Consider the following 23,561-nt stretch of genomic DNA (forward strand, 5'->3'; position numbering starts at 1 on the left):
TATTTAGACATGCATTGATGTTGACATGGTTAAAATGTTGACCTGTTCAGAATGTCAACATTTCTAATGTCAACACCAAAATGTTGAAATATGATTTTTATTTTTGCCTAACCCTACACCTAACTCAAACTCTAAAAATCAGGAAAAAAAAAGTCAACCTTTTGGTGTTGACATGTAAAATGTCAACATTCTGAACAGGGGCGCTTTAATAAAGGAGGAAGCCCGTGTGCTGCCTCCTCCGTTCAGCCCCTTCCTCTCTGCCTCAGCGCTGGAGAGTCTGAGCACTAGAGGGCTCAGACTCTACTGCGCATGCGCAGATCACCGTGAAAATTACGCGGCGGCCATTTTCCCAGTGATTTCTCTACTGCGCATGCGCAGAACACCGTGAAAATGGCTACTGTGACATTTTTGGTGTGATTTCACAGAGCTGCTGACGATGACATGGGACTCCGGAGTGGTAAGTATTCAGAAAATTGGTGCAGCGTGTACGGTGGGGGCCCCTCTGGACTCAGCACACACTGCACCCTCAATATATACGCCAGTGATTCTGAACATGTTCACATTCTAACCATGTCGACCTAAATGCATGTTTGCATATTGATTGTCAGCCTAATGACCATATCGACCTCCTGACTAACGACACTCAGAATCTGTCAACATTTTGGTGTTGACCTCCTGAATATCCTATAAGCCCCTGCTCTTTAAAATCATTTTTATGTGTTAACCTCACAGTATAGTTTTATATACATATATAACATATGGTCTTTAAAATGGTTTTGTATGTGTTAAAGATGCACTGTAATTTTTGAGTCCATTAATGTTTCGAAGTTGGGATTTTTCCAAGACTAGTGACTTTGAACTAATGGCCTTATTCAGGTTTGTGAGCAAACCATAAAAGTTAGCAATTGGGCAAAATCATGCTCCACTGCAGGTGGGGCAGATGTAACATGTGCAGAGAGATTTAGATTTGGGTGGGGTGTGTTCAAACTGAAATCTAAATTGCAGTGTAGAAATTAAGCAGTCAGTATTTAGCATGCACAGAAACAAAACAATCCAATCAAATCTAAATCTCTCTGCACATGTTACATCTGCCCCACCTGCAGTGCAACATGGTTTTGCCCAATTGGTAACTTTTTTGGTTTGCTAACAAACCTGAATAACCCCCTAAGGCAGGAACAGTTGTTAATGGTAATGTCACAGATGCATGATAAAATGCTTTGAGGTATCCAGTCTTTTAGCACATACAGTACATCTGCAATTGCTGTAAAATCTATTCAAAATAGGAAGTGCTGAATGTGAGTGTAAAAAGATCTCCAGGTGTCACTTTCTGAACACTATATCACGCTATTTTGTATACACGGCCTGGCCACAGTATACTTTACATGAATATATTACCAGTGCAGTAACTAGGTATTTTAGCGCTGTGTGCAAGAAATGGCATTGGCGCCCCCCATCCTTATGTAAAATATGGGCAGTGCACGCCGTAGGCGCGTGCAAAAAATTAGGGGTGTGGCTTCATGGGGAAAGGGTGTTGCCACAAAATAATTCCAATTCATACTACGGTGCACAGTAGTCTCCATTATTCAAATTATACCGCACAGTACCGCCACTACACCAGGTAGAGCCCCTTTTACACATTACGGCAGACAGTCCCCCTTTTTACACATTATGGCAGACAGCGTCCCCTTTTTACACATTACGGCAGACAGCGTCCCCTTTTTACACATTACGGCAGACGGCGTCCCTTTTTACACATTACGGAAGACAGCGTCCCCCTTTTCTCTGACGTCCTAGTGGATGCTGGGAACTCCGTAAGGACCATGGGGAATAGACGGGCTCCGCAGGAGACTGGGCACTCTAAAAGAAAGATTAGGTACTATCTGGTGTGCACTGGCTCCTCCCTCTATGCCCCTCCTCCAGACCTCAGTTAGAATCTGTGCCCGGCCAGAGCTGGGTGCTCCTAGTGGGCTCTCCTGAGCTTGCTAGAAAGAAAGTATTTGTTAGGTTTTTTATTTTTAGTGAGATCTGCTGGCAACAGACTCACTGCTACGTGGGACTGAGGGGAGAGAAGCAAACCTACCTGCTTGCAGCTAGCTTGTGCTTCTTAGGCTACTGGACACCATTAGCTCCAGAGGGTTCGAACACAGGGCCTGACCTCGATCGTCCGTTCCCGGAGCCGCGCCGCCGTCCCCCTTGCAGAGCCAGAAGAGATGAAATCGGCGGCAGAAGACTCCTGTCTTCATTAAGGTAGCGCACAGCACTGCAGCTGTGCGCCATTGCTCCCACAGCACACCACACACTCCGGCCACTGTAGGGTGCAGGGCGCTGGGGGGGGGGGCGCCCTGGGCAGCAATTATAATACCTTTTGGCACAAATTACACACATAATACAGTCTAGCACTGTATATGTGTGCAAACCCCCGCCATTAAGTCACACAAAACGCGGGACAGAAGCCCGCCGCTGAGGGGGCGGGGGCCTTCTTCCTCAGCACACCAGCGCCATTTTCCTTCACAGCTCCGCTGGAAGCACGCTCCCTAGGCTCTCCCCTGCAGTATCCAGGTACAAGACGGGTTAAAAAGAGAGGGGGGGCACATAAATTTAGGCGCAAATCGATACAAACAAGCAGCTATTGGGAAAATCACTTATTAGCAGTGAAAATCCCTGTGTTATATAGCGCTGTGGTGTGTGCTGGCATACTCTCTGTCTCCCCAAAGGACTTTGTGGGGTCCTGTCCTCAGTCTGAGCATTCCCTGTGTGTGTGCGGTGTGTCGGTACGGCTGTGTCGACATGTTTGATGAGGAGGGTTACGTGGAGGCGGAGCAGGGGCAGATACATGTGGTGTCGCCCCCGACGGGGCCGACACCTGATTGGATGGATATGTGGAAGGTCTTAACCGACAGTGTCAACTCCTTACATAAAAGGTTTGATGACGCAGCAGCCTTGGGACAGCCGGGGTCTCAGCCCGCGCCTGCCCAGGCGACTCAGAAGCCGTCAGGGGCTCATAAACGCCCGCTAGCTCTGATGGCAGACACAGATGTCGACACGGAGTCTGACTCCAGTGTAGATGAGGATGAGACGAATGTACAGTCTACAAAAGCCATCCGATGCATGATTACTGCAATGAAAGATGTATTGCACATTTCTGATATTAACCCGGTTACCACCAAAAGGGGTATTATGTTTGGGGAGAAAAAGCAGTCAGTGACTTTTCCCCCATCTGATGAATTAAATGATTTGTGTGAAGAAGCGTGGAGTTCCCCTGATAAGAAACTAGTGATTTCTAAGAGGTTACTGATGGCGTACCCTTTCCCGCCAACGGATAGGTTACATTGGGAAACATCCCCTAGGGTGGACAAGGCGCTAACACGCTTATCTAAAAGGGTGGCACTGCCGTCTCAGGATACGGCCGCCCTAAAGGATCCTGCGGATAGAAAGCAGGAAGCTATCTTGAAGTCTGTGTATACACACTCTGGTACTCTACTGAGACCTGCTATTGCTTCAGCCTGGATGTGTAGTGCTGCAGCAGCATGGACTGATACCCTGTCAGACAACATTGATTCCCTCGACAGGGATACTATTTTGCTAACCATCGAACATATAAAAGACGTCGTCTTATATATGCGGGATGCACAGAGGGACATTTGCCTGCTGGCATCTAGAATTAATGCAATGTCCATTTCTGCCAGGAGAGTATTATGGACTCGGCAGTGGACAGGTGATGCTGATTCTAAAAAACACATGGAGGTTTTGCCTTATAAGGGTGAGGAACTATTTGGGGATGGTCTCTCGGACCTCGTATCCACAGCAACTGCTGGGAAGTCGACTTTTTTGCCTCAGGTTCCCTCACAGCCTAAGAAAGCACCGTATTATCAAATGCAGTCCTTTCGGCCTTAGAAAGGCAAGCGGGTCAGAGGAGCATCCTTTCTGGCCAGAGGCAAGGGTAGAGGAAAGAAGCTGCACCAGGCAGCCAGTTCCCAGGAACAAAAATCCTCCCCTGCTTCCACTAAGTCCACCGCATGACGTTGGGGCTCCACAGGCGGAGCCAGGTGCGGTGGGGGCGCGTCTCCGAAACTTCAGCAACCATTGGGTTCGCTCACAAGTGGATCTATGGGCTGTACAAATTGTGTCTCAGGGATACAAGCTGGAGTTCGAGGCGACTCCCCCTCACCGTTACCTCAAATCAGCCTTGCCAGCTGCTCCCAGGGAAAGGGAGGTAGTACTGGCGGCAATTCACAAGCTGTACCTCCAGCAGGTGATAATCAAGGTCCCCCTCCTTCAACAGGGCAGGGGTTACTATTCCACAATGTTTGTGGTACCGAAACCGGACGGTTCGGTGAGACCCATCCTGAATTTAAAATCCTTGAACACTTATATAAAGAAGTTCAAGTTCAAAATGGAATCGCTCAGGGCGGTTATTGCAAGCCTGGAAGAGGGGGATTTTATGGTGTCGCTGGACATCAAGGATGCTTACTTGCATGTCCCCATTTTCCCACCTCACCAGGAGTACCTCAGGTTTGTGGTACAGAACTGTCATTACCAATTCCAGACGTTGCCGTTTGGTCTCTCCACGGCTCCGAGAATATTTACCAAGGTAATGGCCGAAATGATGATACTCCTTCGAAGAAAGGGAGTTATAATTATCCTGTACTTGGACGATCTCCTCATAAAGGCGAGGTCCAAAGAGCAGTTGTTGGTCAGCGTAGCACTCTCTCAGGAAGTGTTGCAACAGCACGGCTGGATTCTGAATATCCCAAAGTCGCAGCTGATCCCTACGACGCGTCTGCTTTTCCTGGGAATGATTCTGGACACAGAACAGAAGAAGGTGTTTCTCCCAGAGGAGAAGGCCCAGGAATTGTCATCTCTGGTCAGGGACCTCCTGAAACCAAAACAGGTGTCGGTGCATCACTGCACGCGAGTCCTGGGAAAGATGGTGGCTTCTTACGAAGCAATTCCCTTCGGCAGGTTCCATGCAAGGATCTTTCAGTGGGATCTGTTGGACAAATGGTCCGGATTGCATCTTCAGATGCATCGGTTGATCACCCTGTCCCCAAGGGCCAGGGTGTCTCTGCTGTGGTGGCTGCAGAGTGCTCATCTTCTCGAGGGCCGCAGGTTCGGCATACAGGACTGGATCCTGGTGACCACGGATGCAAGCCTCCGAGGATGGGGGGCAGTCACTCAGGGAAGAAACTTCCAAGGACAGTGGTCAAGTCTAGAGACTTCTCTACACATAAATATATTGGAACTAAGGGCCATCTACAACGCCCTGAGTCAAGCAGAGCCCCTGCTTCAAAACCAATCTGTACTGATTCAGTCAGACAACATCACGGCGGTCACCCATGTAAACCGCCAGGGCGGCACAAGAAGCAGTATGGCAATAGCAGAAGCCACAAGGATCCTTCGATGGGCGGAGAATCACGTGCTAGCACTGTCAGCAGTGTTCATTCCGGGAGTGGACAACTGGGAAGCAGACTTCCTCAGCAGGCACGACCTCCACCCGGGAGAGTGGGGACTTCATCAAGAAGTCTTCACACAGATTGTAAACCGTTGGGAACTGCCACAGGTGGACATGATGGCGTCCCGCCTCAACAAAAAGCTAAAAAAAAAATATTGCGCCAGGTCACGGGACCCTCAGGCGATAGCTGTGGACGCACTAGTGACACCGTGGGTGTACCAGTCGGTTTATGTGTTCCCTCCTCTTCCTCTCCTACCCAAGGTACTGAGGATAGTAAGAAAGAGAGGAGTAAGAACTATACTCATCGTTCCGGATTGGCCAAGAAGAACTTGGTACCCAGAACTACAAGAAATGATCTCAGAGGACCCATGGCCTCTGCCTCTCGGACAGGACCTGTTACAGCAGGGGCCCTGTCTGTTCCAAGAGTTACCGCGGCTGCGTTTGTTGGCATGGCGGTTGAACGCCGGATCCTAGCGGAAAAGGGCATTCCGGATGAAGTTATTCCTACGCTGATAAAGGCTAGGAAAGACGTGACAGCAAAACATTATCACCGTATATGGCAAAAATATGTTGCTTGGTGTGAGGCCAGGAAGGCCCCTACAGAGGAATTCCAGCTGGGTCGATTCCTGCACTTCCTACAGTCAGGAGTGACTATGGGCCTAAAATTAGGATCCATAAAGTTCCAGATTTCGGCCCTATCTATTTTCTTTCAAAAAGAACTGGCTTCACTGCCTGAAGTTCAGACGTTTGTTAAGGGAGTGCTGCATATTCAGCCCCCTTTTGTGCCTCCAGTGGCACCTTGGGATCTTAACGTTGTGTTGGATTTCCTGAAATCACACTGGTTTGAGCCACTTAAGACCGTGGAGCTAAAGTATCTCACGTGGAAGGTGGTCATGCTGTTGGCCTTGGCTTCAGCTAGGCGTGTGTCAGAATTGGCGGCTTTGTCATGTAAAAGCCCGTATCTGATCTTCCATATGGACAGGGCAGAATTGAGGACTCGTCCCCAATTTCTCCCAAAGGTGGTATCAGCGTTTTATTTGAACCAACCTATTGTGGTGCCTGCGGCTACTCGGGACTTGGAGGCTTCCAAGTTGCTGGACGTAGTCAGGGCTTTGAAAATCTATGTAGCCAGGACGGCTGGAGTCAGGAAAACTGACTCGCTGTTTATCCTGCATGCACCCAACAAACTGGGTGCTCCGGCTTCAAAGCAAACTATTGCGCGCTGGATCTGTAACACGATTCAGCAAGCTCATTCTGCGGCAGGGTTACCGCATCCTAAATCGGTAAAAGCCCATTCCACAAGGAAGGTGGGCTCTTCTTGGGCGGCTGCCCGAGGGGTCTCGGCTTTACAGCTTTGCCGAGCTGCTACTTGGTCGGGTTCAAACACATTTGCTAAGTTCTACAAGTTTGATACCCTGGCTGAGGAGGACCTTGCCTTTGCTCATTCAGTGCTGCAGAGTCATCCGCACTCTCCCGCCCATTTGGGAGCTTTGGTATAATCCCCATGGTCCTTATGGAGTTCCCAGCATCCACTAAGACGTCAGAGAAAATAAGAATTTACTCACCGGTAATTCTATTTCTCGTAGTCCGTAGTGGATGCTGGGCGCCCGTCCCAAGTGCGGACTCTCTGCAATACATGTATATAGTTATTGCTTAACTAAAGGGTTATTGTTATGAGCCATCTGTTACTGAGGCTCAGTTGTTGTTCATACTGTTAACTGGGTATGGTTATCACAAGTTGTACAGTGTGATTGGTGTGGCTGGTATGAGTCTTACCCTGGATTCCAAATCCTTTCCTTGTTGTGTCAGCTCTTCCTGGCACAGTTTCCTTAACTGAGGTCTGGAGGAGGGGCATAGAGGGAGGAGCCAGTGCACACCAGATAGTACCTAATCTTTCTTTTAGAGTGCCCAGTCTCCTGCGGAGCCCGTCTATTCCCCATGGTCCTTACGGAGTTCCCAGCATCCACTACGGACTACGAGAAATAGAATTACCGTGAGTAAATTCTTATTTTTACACATTACGGCAGACAGCATCCCCTTTTTACACATTACGACAGACAGCGTCCCCTTTTTTACACATTATGGCAGACAGCGTCCCCCTTTTACACGTTACGGCAGACGGCTTCCTCCTTTTTACACATTACGGCAGATGGCGTCCCCCTTCTTACACATTACGGCAAGCAGTGTCCACTTCTTCACATTACGGCAGACAGCGTCCCCCTTTTTACACATTATGGCAGACAGCGTCCCCTTTTACACATTACGGCAGCCAGTCCCCCTTTTACACATTACGGCAGACAGCGTCGAGAGAGAGAGAGACACAGACAGACAGACACTTACCATCTCTCCCTGCTGTCCTCTGTGACACTGGCAGGGGCGGATCTAGACTTTTCTTTTAGGGGGGGCGGTTTAAGAATTAATACTGACTCCTCCCCCCCATACATATTACACCATACCGTATCACTCCTTATACACATTACATCGCACTGTATCGCTGTCTATATACATTACACCGCCCCACATCGCTCCTTATTCAAATTACCCCACAACATATTGCTCCTTATTCACATTACCCCGCACTGTATCAAAAAGTAAAAATATCAAAATACAAATAAAAAATAAGATAAAATAAACAATGGAAAATATTAAACAAAACAAGAAGTACAGACATGTGACAGACTTCCTCCCCAAATTACACCTCCATACACAAACCCCCTCCCCTATATTTCCCCCCAGTACAGACATGACAGCCCCCTTTCCTCATATTACACCCCAGTAAACATAAACCTGCTCCCCCATACCCCCCTCCATCACATCCCCCCAGTATAAACAGATCCCCTCCCCCATATTCCCCCAATACACACAGGTGACAAACCTCCTCCATCACATCCCTCCCAGTATACACAGACACCCTCCCCCATATCACCCCCCCAGTACACACATGTGACAGTGTCCCCATAGTACTACCTGAGTTTTATTGCTTCAGTTAAAAAAAGCAGGGTGCCGGGATAGTCAGAGTGCTCTGAGAGGAGTGAGCAGCACTTGCAGAGACCGAAGAGCAGGAAGAGGAGGGGCTGATCCGTGCACAGCTGTCAGCTGACAAGCTGCACTGCTGGCATTCCCCTGCAATGATCTTCTGCGCAGGCGCAGAGGCTCTGAACGCTGCCTGAACGGAGCTGAGCTCCGATTGCTGGCAGGCTGCAGATATGTATCAGGCATGGGGGAAGGGGGGGGGGGGGGGGGGAGGAGGGTGGCCCTGCCCGGGCAAGCAATCAGCACAGTGGGGAATATACTGGCAGCCCCTGCCGCCCGTGAGAGGAGCAGAAGCATCAACCACTGAGTGGTGATGCTGTCACCGGTGCCGCTGCTGTATAATTGCGCTGCGGAGGTGAGTGCTGTGCAGGTCACTGCGGCCTCTACTCTGCGCAGGGTTACACAGCTGCCTCCCCGCTCTGATGCTCCGTACAGTGGAGCTGAGGCTGCTTGCAGTGCTGGGGCGGGCTACGGCTGGGCAATGGTGCTGTACGGAGCTCTGATGCTCCGTACAGTGTTAAATCAGGACCGTGACTGTGCGCTCCCCAGGGCTCTGCGCTGTGTGCGAGGCCCCTCTCGCACACACCTAGTTACGGCCCTGTATATTACTATACCAATATTAGCCATTACTATTGTAATTTAGAAAAACATTCCTTTCATTGTTGTCAGTTTTAGTATTCTATTTTTTTTAAATGTAGCAACCCTAAAATCTGGAGGAAAAGACTATTTCTCTTACGTCCTAGAGGATGCTGGGGTCCACATTAGTACTATGGTGTATAGATGGGTCCATTAGGAGCCTTGGGCACTTGAATAAATCAATAGTGTGCACTGGCTCCTCCCTCTATGCCCCTCCTACCAGACTCAGTTTAGAAAATATGCCCGGAGGAGTTGGTCACACTTATGGAAGCTCCTGAAGAGTTTTCTGCATTTATTTTTCTGATTGATATTTTCAGGCAGGGCTGGGTGGCACCAGCCTGCCTGCTTCGTGGGACTTAGGGGGGAGAACGTCCCAACTTCCTGAAGAGTTAATGGTCCAGTTTCTCCGCTGACAGGACACTGAGCTCCTGAGGGAGTCATTCGCAAGCCCCACCACGGCGAGCGTACCCTCCCGCAGCACGCCGCCACCCCTAATAGAGCCAGAAGACAGAAGAGTGGGGAGTAGAATGCCGGCGTCCCGGTTAGTGGGTCACCGGCGGTAATGGCGGCACAAGGGTCGGAGCGCAGCGCTGACAGGCTGCGGCCTCAGGCTTCAGAGTAACATGCTGTGAGGTGTGTATCCGTGGTGAGGGGCGAGCGGAAGCCATTACAAGTACCCACACTGGCACCACTAGTTTACAGGGGTTCTAACCCACTGTTAAGCACACAAAATTACCTCAGCCAGTATAATAAACCGGGAAGACCGCGCGCCATTAAGGGGGCGGGGCTTCACTATGAGCAGATCCTGCAGCTCACCAGCGCCATTTTCTCTCTGCAGCCCACACTAAAAACGCTAGCAGGGAAGCGCAGCTCCTCCGCAAAGGAGGGGAGCAGTATTATAAGTACTAATACCCTATTAAGGGTACTTAGTCTGCACTCAGCTGAGATTATTATTAGCTAAAAGGGCACTGTGTGGCTTGTTTCCTCATAACTCTGTGTCTCCCTAGAGGGCTCTGTTGGTTAATTGTGCTTAACCTGTGTTCTCCTGTGTGTGTGTGTGTGTAAACTTCCACATTACAATGTCTAAGGAGTGGGGGATCATTACACTGTACTCAGGACAGTACACATTCTCAGGCTAGTGGGTCCGACCTAGCATGGTTGGATGCCATAATGGGGTTGATTACAAATATTTAAATAAATTATCCCATAATGAGAAAGAGACGCAATATTTCAGAAAGTTTGTGGATGACCTGATGAATAGGGATTCAGCTCCCACACCAGCGCCTCTAACCCCTACCATTGGTCCACAAAAGGGTACACTGGCCCAGATCTTGCAGGCTGACACTGATGACGATGTATCCGATGCAGGGGACGGAGAGGTAGATATGATGGAGGGGAGATGCAGCTCTGGCTCAGGGGGTGAAAGCTCTGATAGAAGCTATTAGAGATGTCTCGCAGATTCCTGATAAGGTGACAGTAGAGGAATCTTATTTTAATGTAAAGAAGAAATCCTCAGCTACTTTTCCTGCATCAAAAGAGTTAAATTCTCTGTTTTAAGTAATGTGGGTAAGTCCAGAGAAAAAGTTTCAGATCCCTAAGGGGTTGCTCATTTCCTTCCCTTTCCCTCAGGAGGATAGGAAGAAATGAGAAAACCCACCGATCGAAGACGCATCTGTATCTAGATTGTCACTTAAAGGACTTGCGCTCAGCCTCCTTAAAGGACACGGCTGAGCGCAAGATTGAGACCACTCTCAAATCCCTGTGGTGGTGGCCTAGAATCCCACTATTGCTTGTGCATGGATCACTAGGGCCGTTGCACAATGGTCAGGTAACCTAATAGGTGATTTAGATTCTCTACATAGGGGAGAGATTGTTTTACTCCTGCAACATATATAAGACTCTGCACATTTTATGGTGGAGACCATAAAAGAAATAGGCCTGCTCAATGTACGCGTCACTGCCATGGCAGTGTCAGCACGCAGAGGCTTATGGATACGTCAGTGGACTGCGGGCGCGGATTCCAGGAAAGGTGTGGAGACCCTACCTTTCACAGGTCAGGCCTTGTTTGGAGATGAACTGGTTACGTGGATATCCAAAGCAACTGCGGTTAAGTCTACATATCTTCCTTCCGCAGCACCCCCAGCTAGTCCTACTCTGCTCCAACGTTGCAGTCTTTTCGGACAGCCAAATTTAATATTACATCCAGAGGTAAACTCAGAAAACCGGCAACTGCAGGTTCACAGTAACGGAGCTCAGGTTCTGCTTTCTCAAAGCCTTCAGCATGACGGTATACCACACTGCCTGAAGAACAGGCAGTTGGGACCCCGATTTAAAGATTTCAGTCACATATGGGCAACATCATGCCTGGCTCCCTGGGTCAAAGATCTTCTTGCCCAGGATTACAGACTCGAGTTTCCGGAACTCCAACCTCACAGATTCTTCGAATCAGGCTTACCAGTTTCTCAGGAAGCAAGTATAATCCTATAAGCGGCAATTCAAAAACTGGTACAGACCCAGGTCATTGTCCCAGTTCCACCTCCGCTACGAAACAGGGATTACTATTCCAACCTGTTTGTTGTTCCGAAAACCGAACGGTTTGGTAAGGCAAGATAGATTCTCTGAGAGCGGTAATCTCAGGTCTGGAGGAGGGGGAATTCCTGGTGTCTCTGGATATCAACGATGCGTACCTTCATATTCCGATCTGGCCACCTGATCAGGCTTATCTAAGCTTTGCATTACAGGACTGTCACTACCAGTTCCAGGCCCTGCCATTTGGCCTTTCCACGACACCGAGGGTGTTTACCAAGGTCATGGCAGAAATGATGCTTCTCCTCCGCAAACAGGGTGTGAACATAATTCCGTACATGGACAATCTGCTGTTAAAGGCATCATCCAGGGAGAAGTTGTTGGAAAGCATTTCCTTTCAACTCAACTACTCCAGGATCACGGGTGGATTCTGAACCTACCAAAATCTCACCTGGAATCAACACAGAGACTTGGGACTGATACTGGATACGGAAGCACAGAAGGTGTTCCTTCCATGGGGAAAGGCATTGGTAATCCAATCAATGGTCCGGGATGTCCTGAAGCCAGCGCGAATATCGGTGCATCTGTGCATTCGCCTTCTAGGGAAGATGGTAGCCTCCTACAAGGCGCTCCAGTATGGAAGGTTTTCACGCAAGGTACTCCAAGCTAGATCTCTTGGCCAAATGGTCCGGATTGCATCTTCATATGCACCAGAGGATTCGTCTGTCGCCAGAGGCCTGAATATCCTGTGGTGGCTCCTGACTTCTCACCTAGTCGAGGGCCGCAGGTTTGGGAATCAAAATTGGAGCCTCAGAGGTTGGGGATCAGTCACCCAGGAGGAACAGCTCCAAGGAAAATGGTCAAGTCAGGAAGCCATTCTTCCATTCCACATTCTGGAACTAGGGCCATATACAACGGCCTTCTACAGGCATCGCATCTTCTTCAAGATCTAGCCATTCAAGTGCTGTCGGACAATGTGACGGCGGTAACGTACATAAACCGACAGGGCGGAACGAAGAGCAGAGCAGCCATGTCAGAGGTAACAAGAATTCTTCTCTGGTCAGAAAAACACGCAGTGGCGTTGTCGGCAATCTTCATTTCGGGAGTAGACAACTGGGAAGCAGACTTCCTCAGCAGACACGACCTCCACCTAGGAGAGTGGGGTGTTCATCCGGAGGTGTTCGGGTACTTAACATGTCGGTGGGGGATTCCACAAATCAACATGATGGCCTCTCGTCTTAACAAGATGCTCAGGCGGTATTGTTCCAGGTCGAGGGACCCACAAGCAGTAGCGGTGGACGCTTTGGCAACCCCGTGGGGCTTCCAGATGATTTAGGTGTTTCCGCCTCTTCCGTTGATCCAAAGGATTCTCAAAAGAATAAAAAGGGAAAAGGTTCAAGCAATTCTCATTGCTCCGGACTGGCCAAAAAGGGCTTAGTACGCTGATCTACTGGACCTGTTCCTGGAGGATCCGTGGCCTCTACCTCTTCGTGAGGATCTCCTGCTGCAAGGGCCATTCGTCTATCAAGACTTACCATGGCTACGTTTGACGGCATGGAAGTTTAGCGTCAAATTCTAGCCCGGAAAGGAATCCCGGATAAGGTTATTCCGACTTTGATCCAAGCCAGAAAAGGGGTAACGGCTAAGAATTACCACCGTGTTTGGAAGAAATATGTCTCTTGGTGTAAGAACAGGAAATTTCCTATGGTGGAATTTCAACTGGGACGTTTTCTGCTTTCTGCAGTCAGGTGTCTATGTGGGCATACATTTGGGCTCCTTAAAAGTCCAGATTTCGGCCTTATCCATTTTCTTCCAAAAACAATTGGCTTCCCTCCCTGAGGTTCAGATGTTCTCGAAGGGTGTTCTGCACATCCAACCGCCCTTTGTGCCTCCCACGGCACCTTGGGATTTCAACGTGGTGTTGCAGTTTCTACAGTCAGAATGGTTTGAGCCTTTACAGGAGGTTGACGTAAAGTTTCTTACGTGGAAGACCGTTACACTATTGGTCTTAGCTTCAGCAAGGCGTGGGTCGGAACTGGGGGCGTTGTCTCACAAAAGCCCCTATTTGATTGTTCATGAAGATAGAGCTGAACTCAGAACGCTTCAGCAATTTCTTCCTAAGGTGGTGTCTGCGTTTCATATCAACCAACCTATTGTGGTTTCGGTGCTTACGGACGCCTCTGCTATCTCAAAGTCCTTGGATGTTGTGAGGGCTTTGAAGATCTATGTGAAGCGGACAGCTCGTCACAGAAAATCTGACTCGCTGTTTGTTCTCTATGATCCCAAGAAAATTGGGTGTCCTGCTTCGAAGCAGTCTATTGCTCGCTGGATCAGGCTTAATATCCCGCATGCTTATTCATCGGCAGGATTGCCGGTTCTTAAAGTACAGGCCCACTCTATTAGGTCAATGGGTTCTTCTTGGGCGGCTGCCCGGGGTGTCTCGGCTTTACAGCTCTGCCGAGCAGCTACTTGGGTCGGGTTCGAACACGTTTGCTAAATTCTACAAGTTCGATACTTTGGCCTCTGAGGACCTTCAGTTTGATCTATCAGTTCTGCAGGAACCTCAGCACTCTCCCACTCAGTTTGGGAGCTTTGGTACATCCCCATGGTACTAATGTGGACCCCAGTATCCTCTAGGACGTAAGAGAAAATAGGATTTTACTTACCTACCAGTAAATCCTTTTCTCGTAGTCCGTAGAGGATACTGGGCGCCCGCCCAGCGCTTCGTGTTTCCTGCACTGTTACTTCATTAAGTATTGTTGTTGGTTCAGCTGTTGCTGATCCTGTTCAAGTTTGGTTAGCATGGCTTTCCTCTTGTTTGTGTGTGCTGGTTCGAATCTCACCACTGATCTGTTACATCCTTTCTCAGGATATGTTCGTCTCCTCGGGCACAGTTTCTAGACTGAGTCTGGTAGGAGGGGCATAGAGGGAGGAGCCAGTGCACACTATTGATTTCTTAAAGTGCCCAAGGCTCCTATTGGACCCGTCTATACCCCATGGACCTAATGTGGACCCCAGTATCCTCTACGGACTACGAGAAAAGGATTTACTGGTAGGTAATTATAATTCTATTTTTTTTCTTAAATAATTATCAAAGCACATCGTCCTATACATCAAAGGGTTGTAGATTTCTCCGCCCATAACCTGTCTTCTGGTGTTTAGCGCCATCCGTGGCCTAGGTAAAAATTGATGTGAGAATGCCTGGACTTTTGCAGGCAAATGCAAATTACAATTAACGCTGTTTGAACATCGCTGAAGCCCTTTACTGCAGTATTAGGCTGCTGATGAAGCCCCCCCACACACACATTCCTTTTGCAGAAGAGGGACATTTTCAAATAGGAATATCGTACAGGTATTCAATATTAAATAACACCGGTATTACATTTTGTAGTTATACAGAATGATATAGTTTACCACTGATATAGATATAGTTTACCACTGTCCACTAGCTACCAATGATATATAGGCCTTTTAAACTTTTATAACTTCATTTATTGCTGTCTGTGTTATACAGTGGTCACTAAAACACTCTCTGTATTGAATGGTGGAAACTAAAATACTCTTAGGGGTATATTCAATTAGGGTCGAAAACTGCCGTCTGTTGAAAAGACGGCAGTTTTTGACTTTTAAAGGTTGAATCATGATTCGACCTATTCAATCCCTGCAGTTTTTATTTAACAAGTTGTGGAATTCGACTTGTTGAATAGTACGTGAATCGTCGGTATAACTGCCGATTCACGTACTTTTGAGTGAAACTGGGCCAAATTCGACAGGATTTGGCCCCGTTTCCGACCATCTCAGTCCAACATAAAAAAATGTCGGACTGAGATGTGGGACCCAGAGGAGGATGGGGAGGGGGAGCAGCGGGGAGACGGGGGACAGCCGTGGGCAGACAGGGGAGAGCAGCGCTACAGCACAGCACTGCAGCAGGATGTCTCACAGCCGCGCCGCTCACGGCAGCGTCCACCCGGCTCCAGCAAGTGAGGTCACGCTTGCTGGAGCCGGGTGGACACTGCCGTGAGGTCTGGCGGCTGTGAGACATCCTTCTGCAGCGCTGCTGTAGCGTTGCTCTCTATCCGTCTGCCCGCGGCTGTCCCCGCTGGTCTCCCCCCCTCTCCGGTCCCTTATCTCAATTCGACTTTTTTAAAGTCGAATTGAGATTAGATTGAATAGGGGTTGTCGGATCCATTCCGACAAATGCATGTCGGAATGGATCCGACCCTAATTGAATATACCCCTTAGTATGATAGTCACTAAGGTGCACTGCTCTTTGTATGGTAGAAAGAATACCTTTCTACCACACTCTTTTTCTCATATTTATGCTCTTTGTATGGTAGGACTCACTAGAATAGTTTCTGTATTGTATGGAGGTCACTGGAATACTGACAGCCACTAGAATGGTCTCTGTATTCTATCGGAATCACTAGAATAGGTTTTAAATTAAAATACTAATCATTGAGTAGTCAGTTCCATATGACTAATAGTCATATGGAATTGAGTTTTCAGATGTTGTATGGGCTTTATAAAACAAACCCACATTATGCAAACCAAACCGATTTTTCCATTGCGTTGCACTGATAGAGGAGCCTGGGCCACTCGCATGCGTTTGCCCCTGTCTGAAAGTTAGCAGCCAGCCCCGCTGGCCCATAATATTACTGCTGATAGGAAAGTGTTTTACAGCAAACACAAGTTTGAACCACACTGAGATACTCTTTGGTTGATTGAAGGGCTCATAACAAGCCATTGTTTTGCTCTTTTGTTAATGAATCCTCAGGAATTAAAAAAAAAAAAACAGAAATAGCTCAGTTTCTGCTACACAAATGTCTGTTCTCTGCTACTGTACTCTAAGTATTACCCTACAATAGCAGTTCTATATTTTCCTTTAATGGGAAAATGGATCATTAATACTGTGGTAATAAGGTCCTTCAACAGTCAAGAGAAATTCCAAATTGAAAGAACCAAAAAGTATTATTAGAATACTGCATGTTGTGATCCCTGGGAGTAACAAGTTCCTGCCAAATAAACATTCTTGGTTTTTTTATATTTGTGGTCACGTGGTTTTATATAAAAAATTAGGCTAATCATATTTACACAGGTACAATCTGGCTATAATAAGTCAGTGTCAATCCATGCTAGCCTTTAAACCCAGTGGATCTATCACTGTATAGAAAGCCTGAATTCACAAGGGGTTCTCTGCTTTTTTCCTACATGTAAGCACAAAGAGCAGTTTATCAGCTTTAATTGGTAGCCTGCAAAGTGCTCTTGTGTCCTCCGGAGAGTTCTGTGAAGTCAGAGTCTTAAAATAAAAGTGTGTTGTTAATTGGGCTTTGCGCAGGGATGAGAAATCTTAATTACAGTTCTAGATCAATGGCAGACACAGAATTCCAATAGCCAGAGCCTCACAAATCCACTGTAAAGTTTGGATTTATATCAGGGCTGACAAACGTGGGCTGAAGTATACTGTTTTCTGTCATGTCTAGGCCTCTGCATGGATCTACTGCAATTAGCACCACATTCTTTTTATTTTATTTTATAAAGGTCTGTGAGATTTTAGTTACGTATCTAAACAATGAGGGAACCTGTGTATCTGTGGTATATATAATCAGTGCTAAGAACTGAATGCTGTCTATTCTGTTATATATGTTCAAAACAAAATGTAAACACTGCTTATTAGTATAGCACTTCTCTACTTTGTGTCATTCTGGTGTACCTCCCGAGCCTGAGTGTGTATGATTAGCTTGCCATCTCCTAGGTAATAAAAGTGCTTGTAAAGACTACAGATCAATAGTTTCCTACATAGTACAGAGACTGTACTGACACAGGGGGGAATTCAATTGCTTGCTGTAAAAATCCCAGGTAAGTGTCAACATCGGACTGCCTTCAGGGCTAATTGGATAGCCCTGAGGGATCAATTAGCCCACAGTAATTAAATTCCCCCCACAGCAAGTAAAACTGTCATACCATTCTGCATCATTTCAGCTTTTTGCTCTAAAGCAGTGGTGAGGAACCTTTGGCCCTCCAGCTGTTGTTAAACTACACATACCAGCACACTCTGCTACAGTTTTGCTATTTGGCAATACTAAAACAGTTGCAGGGCATGCTGGGATGTGTAGTTCAACGGCAGCTGGAGGGCCGCAGGTTCCCCATCCCTGCTCTAAAGCAATACTATTTCTCTGACGTCCTAGTGGATGCTGGGAACTCCGTAAGGACCATGGGGAATAGACGGGCTCCGCAGGAGACTGGGCACTCTAAAAGAAAGATTAGGTACTATCTGGTGTGCACTGGCTCCTCCCTCTATGCCCCTCCTCCAGACCTCTGTTAGAATCTGTGCCCGGCTCGAGCTGGTTGCACACTAGGGGCTCTCCTGAGCTCCTAGTAAAGAAAGTATTTATTAGGTTTTTTATTTTCAGTGAGATCTGCTGGCAACAGACTCACTGCTATGAGGGACTTAGGGGAGAGAAGCGAACCTACCTGCTTGCAGCTAGCTTGGGCTTCTAGGCTACTGGACACCATTAGCTCCAGAGGGATCGAACACAGGCCCAGCCTCGGTCGTCCGGTCCCGGAGCCGCGCCGCCGTCCCCCTTGCAGAGCCAGAAGACGAAAGATTCCGAGGAGAAAATCGGCGGCTGAAGACTCCGGTCTTCGTTAACTTAGCGCACAGCACTGCAGCTGTGCGCCATTGCTCCCCATGCACACCACATACTCCGGTCACTGATGGGTGCAGGGCGATGGGGGGGGGGCGCCCTGGGCTGCAATTAGAGTACCTTAACATGGCAAAAAAACACATAATATAGTCTAATAAACTATATATGTGTAAAAATCCCCTGCCATAATATTAATAAAAGAGCGGGATAAGCCCGCCGAGAAGAGGGCGGGGCTATCTCCCTCAGCACACTGGCGCCATTTCTCTATCGTCCTAGTGGATGCTGGGGTTCCTGAAAGGACCATGGGGAATAGCGGCTCCGCAGGAGACAGGGCACAAAAGTAAAGCTTTCCGATCAGGTGGTGTGCACTGGCTCCTCCCCCTATGACCCTCCTCCAAGCCAGTTAGATTTTTGTGCCCGGCCGAGAAGGGTGCAATCTAGGTGGCTCTCCTAAAGAGCTGCTTAGAAAAGTTTAGCTTAGGTTTTTTATTTTACAGTGAGTCCTGCTGGCAACAGGATCACTGCAACGAGGGACTTAGGGGAGAAGAAGTGAACTCACCTGCGTGCAGGATGGATTGGCTTCTTGGCTACTGGACATCAGCTCCAGAGGGACGATCACAGGTACAGCCTGGATGGTCACCGGAGCCTTGCCGCCGGCCCCCTTGCAGATGCTGAAGTAAGAAGAGGTCCAGAATCGGCGGCAGAAGACTCCTCAGTCTTCTAAAGGTAGCGCACAGCACTGCAGCTGTGCGCCATTTTCCTCTCAGCACACTTCACACGGCAGTCACTGAGGGTGCAGGGCGCTGGGAGGGGGGCGCCCTGGGAGGCAAATGAATACCTGTTTTGGCTAAAAATACCTCACATATAGCCTCCGGAGGCTATATGGAGATATTTAACCCCTGCCAGAATCCGTTAAGAGCGGGAGACGAGGCCGCCGAAAAAGGGGCGGGGCCTATCTCCTCAGCACACAGCGCCATTTTCCCTCGCAGAAAGGCTGGAGGGAAGGCTCCCACGCTCTCCCCTGCACTGCACTACAGAAACAGGGTTAAAACAGAGAGGTGGGGCACTAATTTGGCGTTAGAAATATATAAAAAAGATGCTATAAGGGAAAACACTTATATAAGGTTGTCCCTATATAATTATAGCGTTTTTGGTGTGTGCTGGTAAACTCTCCCTCTGTCTCTCCAAAGGGCTAGTGGGTCCTGTCCTCTATCAGAGCATTCCCTGTGTGTGTGCTGTGTGTCGGTACGTGTGTGTCGACATGTATGAGGACGATGTTGGTGAGGAGGCGGAGCAATTGCCTGTAATGGTGATGTCACTCTCTAGGGAGTCGACACCGGAATGGATGGCTTATTTAGGGAATTACGTGATAATGTCAACACGCTGCAAGGTCGGTTGACGACATGAGACGGCCGACAAACAATTAGTACCGGTCCAGACGTCTCAAAAACACCGTCAGGGGTTTTAAAACGCCCGTTTACTTTAGTCGGTCGACACAGACACAGACAGGGACACTGAATCCAGTGTCGACGGTGAATAAACAAACGTATTCCTTATTAGGGCCACACGTTAAAGGCAATGAAGGAGGTGTTACATATTTCTGATACTACAAGTACCACAAAAGAGGGTATTATGTGGGATGTGAAAAAACTACCGTAGTTTTTCCTGAATCAGATAAATTAAATAAAGTGTGTGATGATGCGTGGGTTCCCCCCGATAGAAAATTATGGGCGGTATACCCTTTCCCGCCAGAAGTTAGGGCGCGTTGGGAAACACCCCTTAGGGTGGATAAGGCGCTCACACGCTTATCAAAACAAGTGGCGGTACCGTCTATAGATAGGGCCGTCCTCAAGGACCAGCTGACAGGAGGCTGGAAAATATCATAAAAAGTATATACACACATACTGGTGTTATACTGCGACCAGCGATCGCCTCAGCCTGGATGTGCAGAGCTGGGGTGGCTTGGTCGGATTCCCTGACTAAAAATATTGATACCCTTGACAGGGACAGTATTTTATTGACTATAGAGCATTTAAAGGATGCATTTCTATATATGCGAGATGCACAGAGGGATATTTGCACTCTGGCATCAAGAGTAAATGCGATGTCCATATCTGCCAGAAGATGTTATGGACACGACAGTGGTCAGGTGATGCAGATTCCAAACGGCACAAAGGTGTATTGCCGTATAAAGGAAGAGGAGTTATTTGGGGTCGGTCCATCGGACCTGGTGGCCACGGCAACTGCTGGAAAATCCGCCGTTTTTACCCTAAGTCACATCTCTGCAGAAAAAGACACCGTCTTTTCAGCCTCAGTCCTGTCGTCCCTATAAGATCATATCTGCCCAGGGATAGAGGAAAGGGAAGAAGACTGCAGCAGGCAGCCCATTCCCAGGAACAGAAGCGTTCCACCGCTTCTGACAAGTTCTCAGCATGGCGCTGAGACCGTACAGGACCCCTGGATCCTACAAGTAGTATCCCAGGGGTACAGATTGGAATGTCGAGACGTTTCCCCTTCGCAGGCTCCTGAAGTCTGCTTTACCAAGGTCTCCCTCCGACAAGGAGGCAGTATGGGAAAAAATTCACAAGCTGTATTCCCAGCAGGTGATAATTAAATTACCCCTCCTACTACAAGAAAAGGGGTATTATTCCACACTATATTGTGGTACTGAAGCCAGAAGGCTAGGTGAGACTTATTCTAAAAAATTTTTTGAACACTTACAAAGGTTCAAATCAAGATGGAGTCACTCAGAGCAGTGATAACGAACCAGGAAGAAGGGGACTATATAGTGTCTCGGGACATCAGGGATGCTTACCTCTATGTCCCAAATTTGCCCTTCTCACTAAGGGTACCTCAGGTTCGTGGTGCAGAACTGTCACTATCAGTTTCAGACGCTGCCGTTTGGATTGTCCACGGCACCCCGGGTCTTTACCAAGGTAATGGCCGAAATGATGATTCTTCTTCGAAGAAAAGGCGTCTTAATTATCCCTTACTTGGACGATCTCCTGATAAGGGCATAGTCCAGGGAACAGTTGGAGGTCGGAGTAGCACTATCTCTGCTACAACAGCACGGGTGGATTCTAAATATTCCAAAATCGCAGCTGATCCCGACGACACGTCTGCTGTGCCTAGGGATGATTCTGGACACAGTCCAGAAAAAGGTGTTTCTCCCGGAAGAGAAAGCCAGGGAGTTATCCGAGCTAGTCAGGAACCTCCTAAAAACAGTGCATCATTGCACAAGGGTCCTGGTAAAAATGGTGGCTTCCTACGAAGCAATTCCATTCGGCAGATTTCACGCAAGAACTTTTCAGTGGGATCTGCTGGACAAATGGTCCGGATCGCATCTTCAGATGCATCAGCGGATAACCCTATATCCAAGGACAAGGGTGTCTCTCCTGTGGTGGTTATAGAGTGCTCATCTTCTAGAGGGCCGCAGATTCGGCATTCAGGATTGGATGCTGGTGACCACGGAGCCCAGCCCGAGAGGCTGGGGAGCAGTCACACAAGGAAAAAATTTCCAGGGAGTGTGATCAAGTCTGGAGACTTTTCTCCACATAAATATACTGGAGCTAAGGGTAAATTTATAATGCTCTAAGCTTCGCAAGACCTCTGCTTCAAGGTCAGCCGGTATTGATCCAGTGGGAAAAACATCACGGCAGTCGCCCACGTAAACAGACAGGGCGACACAAGAAGCAGGAGGGCAATGGCAAAAACTGCAAGGACTTTTCGCTGGGCGGAAAATCATGTGATAGCACTGTCAGCAGTGTTTCATCCCGGGAATGGAAACTGGGAAGCAGACTTCCTCAGCAGGCACGACCTCCACCCGGGAGAGTGGAAACTTCATCGGGAAGTTTTTTCCACATGATTGTAAACCGTTGGGAAATACCAAAGGTGGACATGATGGCGTCCCGTCTGAACAAAAAACGGGACAGGTATTGCGCCAGGTCAAGAGACCCTCAGGCAATAGCTGTGGACGTTCTGGTAACACCGTGGGTGTACCAGTCGGTGTATGTGTTCCCTCCTCTGCTTCTCATACCTAAGGTGCTGAGAATTATAAGACGTAGAGGAGTAAGAACTATACTCATGGCTCCGGATTGGCCAAGAAGGACTTGGTACCCGGAACTTCAAGAGATGCTTACAGAGGTCTTATGGCCTCTGCCGCTAAGAAGGGACTTGCTTCAGCAAGTACCATGTCTGTTCCAAGACTTACCGCAGCTGCGTTTGTCGGCATGGCGGTGGAAAGCCGGATCCTAAGGGAAAAAGGCATTCCGGAAGAGGTCATTCCTACCCTGGTCAAAGCCAGAAAGGAGGTGACCGCACAACATTATCACCACATGTGGCGAAAATATGTTGCGTGGTGTGAGGCCAGGAAGGCCCCACAAAGAAATTTCAACTCGGTCGTTTCCTGCATTTCCTGCAAACAGGAGTGTCTATGGGCCTCAAATTGGGGTCCATTAAGGTTCAAATTTCGGCCCTGTCGATTTTCTTCCAGAAAGAATTGGCTTCAGTTCCTGAAGTCCAGAAGTTTGTCAGGGGAGTATTGCATATACAACCCCCTTTTGTGCCTCCAGTGGCACTGTGGGATCTCAACGTAGTTCTGGGATTCCTCAATTCACATTGGTTTAAAACCAGTCAAATCTGTGGATTTGAAGCATCTCACATGAAAAGTGACCATGCTCTTGGCCCTGGCCTGGACCAGGCGAGTGTCAAATTGGTGTTTTTTTCTCAAAAAAGCCCATATCTGTTTGTCCATTCGGACAGGGCAGAGCTGCGGACTCGTCCCCAGTTCTCTCCCTAAGGTGGTGTCAGTGTTTCACCTGAACCAGCTTATTGTGGTGCCTTGCACCTACTAGGGACTTGGAGGACTCCAAGTTGCTAGATGTTGTCAGGGCCCTGAAAATATGTTCCAGGACGGCTGGAGTCAGGAAAACCGACTTGCTGTTATCCTGTATGCACCCAACAAACTGGGTGCTCTTGCTTCTAAGCAGACTATTGCTAGTTGGATGTGTAATACAATTCAGCTTGCACATTCTGTGGCAGGCCTGCCACAGCCAAAATATGTAAATGCCCATTCCACAAGGAAGGTGGGCTCATCTTGGGCGGCTGCCCGAGGGGTCTCGGCTTTACAACTTTGCCGAGCAGCTACTTGGTCAGGGGCAAACACGTTTGCTAAATTCTACAAATTTGATACCCTGGCTAAGGAGGACCTGGAGTTCTCTCATTCGGTGCTGCAGAGTCATCCGCACTCTCTCGCCCGTTTGGGAGCTTTG

General features: G+C 48.3%; 1 protein-coding gene across 5 annotated transcripts in view; it reads left to right on the forward strand.

Annotated features, from left to right (window-relative positions):
* The window catches only part of DNAH9 (dynein axonemal heavy chain 9), a 1,014,643-nt gene that overhangs the window by 311,884 nt on the left and 679,198 nt on the right, over positions 1 to 23,561 (forward strand). The window lies entirely within an intron of this gene.

This window comes from Pseudophryne corroboree, chromosome 3 (genome assembly GCF_028390025.1).
Source record: "Pseudophryne corroboree isolate aPseCor3 chromosome 3, aPseCor3.hap2, whole genome shotgun sequence".
Taxonomy (NCBI): domain Eukaryota; kingdom Metazoa; phylum Chordata; class Amphibia; order Anura; family Myobatrachidae; genus Pseudophryne; species Pseudophryne corroboree.